Here is a 3,892-nt window from a genome sequence, read left to right on the forward strand (position 1 = left end):
TACACAAGTACTGTAGTAATATCTGTAAGTAATATCACATTGCAATCTAGTCTGTAGATTTGGAAAAAGCAGTTTAGGGCCTCTTTCTAAACTAACATACTCAACCGATTTAGATGTAAAAGGAAACCATCTAAGCTGCATTGAACAGTTAATACTTGGGATTTCCCCAGATGGGCAGCCATAAAGCTTTGTAAAAAGCTGGAGGGAATGAAGCTCAAAGGTCGAGGGCTTTAGTCTACTGACCAGCTTGCCAATTGATAGCAGTGAGAAAATGTACAGTCAATTCCATTTTATTTGTATAGCCCAATATCACAAATTACAAATTTGCCTCAGTGGGCTTGGGACCGTCTGGGGTTAAAGGAGAGCAATAATACTGTTGGGGTTAAGATGAGAAGCTATGTCAATTCTCTATTCTGTAACTTTTTTCTGAAAAACACTGCCAGTGATTGGCATGGTAGTTAAACAAAATATCTGACAAACAAGCTTGCATGGCAATTCTAATGCGCAACTGTGATTTAAACTATCAATTACTACTTTGAAGTAAATGTAGCACACTAAATGTGTTTTTCCTCCATTAATAGTCTGCCCTATAACATGTTTGTTTGTTTCTGTCTCTTCATTCTTCCATACAGTTCAAGCTTTATTTTTAACTTTGTTGTCTTGGGTTTAGGGTTGGTTAAATACAGCGGAGGGATGACTTAAAATGACCAGCTGGGGGCGTCCGGGTAGCGTAGCCGTCTATTCCGTTGCCCACCAACACAGGGATCTCTGGTTAGAATCCCCGTGTTGCCTCCGGCTTGGTCGGGCGTCCCTACAGACACAATTTGCCGTGTCTGCGGGTGGGAAGCCGGATGTGGGTATGTGTCCTGGTCGCTGCACTAGCGCCTCCTCTGGTTGGTCGGGGTGCCTGTTCGGGGGGAGAGGAAACTGGGGGGAATACCGTGATCCTCCCACGTGCTACGTCCCCCCGGTGAAACTCCTCACTGTCAGGTGAAAAGAAGCATCCGGTGACTCCACATGTATGGGAGGAGGCATGTGGTAGTCTGCAACCCTCCCCGGATCAGCAGAGGGGGTGGAGCAGCGACCGGGGCAGCTCGGAAGAGTAGGGGTAATTGGCCGAGTACAATTGGGGAGAAAGGGGGGGGGGATGACCAGCTGGCTGATCCCAAATGGGACAAAGGTTTCTCAGCCACTGCTGAATCATAATGGCGTTCAATACGTCCATCTTTTTGGGGGGTGGGTTTCTTGCCATGCTGTATAAAATCCATACAGTATAAACGATTGCTGGACACCATTGCATTGGGGTCAGCAGCATTGTCTATGTGTGTTAAAACTTCCAGTGATACGTATCACGGTTAGTTTGACTGAATGGTAGAGGGTTTGAGAGAATTATCTAGAAACAGTGGGCTCTGTTTGAAGGCCTGCACCTGCAGACTTTTGTCTCGAGGTTGGTTTGGAGACACATGAACTCAGCAGTGGTTCATCTGGTCACTGAAGAGCAGCACCTGAGCCTTATTCACCGTTTGCATATCTAGCAGTGTTTAAACTGCATAGCACCGATGCGACTCAAGCAAGGAAAATAAGTATATATCAAGCTATATATTCGTATATATCAACCGATACATAAGTATATATCAATCGATACATCAGTGAATATCAACCTATACATCAGTATATATCAATCTATACATAAGTATATATCGAGGTCCTCCTTAGGAGCCGAACGCAACCCGAGCATAACCCAAGGTAAACGATCCACCCAGTTACCATCCGAGAGCGCAGCGCTGCCTTGAGCGACCGGTGAAAACGTTCACACAAGCCGTTAGCCTGAGGGTGATACGCGGTAGTGCGGTGTACCTGCACACCCAAGGATCGCGCAAGTGCCGACCAGAGCTCTGACACGAACTGGGGGCCCCTGTCCGGGGTGATATCGGACGGAGTGCCGAAACGGGCGACCCAGGAGGAAAGAAACGCGCGTGCAACATCCGAGGATGTTGTGGAGGACAGAGGGACAGCCTCTGGCCACCTGGTGGTCCGATCTACCGTTGTGAGCAGGTGCGTAAAACCCTGTGAAGAAGGTAGAGGGCCCACCAGGTCCACATGCACGTGGTCGAAACGTCTGGCCGGGATCGGAAACGGTTCGAGGGGCGATTTAGTGTGCTGGTGGACCTTAGCGCGCTGGCACGCTACACATGCAGCTGCCCACCCCTTGACGTCCTTGCGGAGGCCAGGCCAGACGAACTTGGAACCGACCAACTTCACCGATGCCCGAACTCCAGGGTGCGAGAGGGAGTGAATCGAATCGAAAACTCAACGGCGCCAGGCCACTGGAACAACGGGGCGGGGACGGCCGGTGGACACATCGCAGAGGAGGGCAGGACTGCCTTCCTGCATCACAGCGTCCTCTAGCTTGAGACCGGTACGCGTTGACCTAAGGGCAAGGACGTCCGGGTCGCTGGGCTGGTCGGCAGCCATGGCGGAGAAATCCACACCGAGGTGCACAGGACACACAAGCACACGCGACAGACAATCAGCAACAGGGTTTGACTTCCCGGCCACATGCTGAATGTCCGTTGTGAACTCGGAGATCGCCGCTAGGTGGCGCTGCTGACGAGCAGACCACGGCTCAGTCACCTTGGACATGGCAAAAGTCAGCGGCTCATGATCCACATAAGCCGTGAATGGGCGACCCTCCAGCAGGAAGCGGAAATGCCGGGATGCAAGGTGCAGTGCCAGCAACTCCCGGTCAAAAACGCTGTACTTGCGCTCGCTATCTCACAGTTTGCGGCTAAAAGATGCGAGTGGCTGCCACGCATTCGCCACACGCTGTTCAACCACAGCCCCTACGGCTATGTGAGACGCATCGGTTGTTAAAGCTATGGACGCCGTGGGTGTGGGATGGGCGAGGAGGGCAGCGTTAGCCAGGGCACACTTAGCTCCGTCAAAGGCCTGGACCCGTTCGGGAGTCCAGTCGACAGGGTCGTTAGCCTTCTTAAGCCGCAGGGCTTCGTAAAGTGGCTGAAGGAGGTGAGCAGCGCGAGGGAGGAAACGGTTATAGAAATTCACCATGCCCAAGAATTCCTGCAATGCCTTAACAGAGACCGGGCGGGGAAATTCCGCCACCGCTTGCACCTTAGAAGACAACGGGACCGCGCCTTGCGGCGAAATGCGGTGACCCAAGAAGTCAATCACCGGCAGTCCAAACTGACACTTGGCCGGGTTGACTATCAGGCCGTGTTCGTCCAGACGACGGAAAACCTGTTTCAGGTGCGCCAGGTGCTCTTCAGCTGACGGACTGGCCACTAATATGTCGTCGAGATAAACGAACACGAAAGCAAGGTCACGCAACACCGAGTCCATCAGCCTCTGAAAGGTTTGCGCTGCCCCCTTCAAGCCAAAAGGCATGCGCATGAACTCAAAAAGCCCAAACGGGGTGATCACTGGGGTCTTGGGCACGCCCTCTGCGCGCACGGGAACCTGATGATAGCCGCGCACCAGGTCCACCTTAGAGAAGATAGTGGTAACTGCCAGGCGTATGGAAAAGTCCTGTATGTGTGGGATGGGATAGCGGTCATTGGCGGTGACGTTGTTCAGGCGGCGAAAGTTGCCGCAAGGCCGCCACGACCCATCCGCCTTGGGCACCATGTGAAGCGGCGAGGCCCACGGGCTGTTGGAACGCCTCACTATACCCAGACGCTCCATGATGGCGAACTCCTCCTTAGCTGGAGCCCATTTTACCGCGTCGAGGCGCCCCGCGCGCGCCAAAACTGGCGGTCCCAGAGTGGGAATGAAATGTTCTACCCCGTGTTTAGTAACCGCGGTGGAAAAGGCAGGTGGAGTCACCGATGGAGAATCCGCCAGCAAGCGCTGAAAAACATCCCCTAATGCTAAA

The sequence above is a fragment of the Lampris incognitus genome, chromosome 11 (genome assembly GCF_029633865.1).
Source record: "Lampris incognitus isolate fLamInc1 chromosome 11, fLamInc1.hap2, whole genome shotgun sequence".
NCBI lineage: Eukaryota > Metazoa > Chordata > Actinopteri > Lampriformes > Lampridae > Lampris > Lampris incognitus.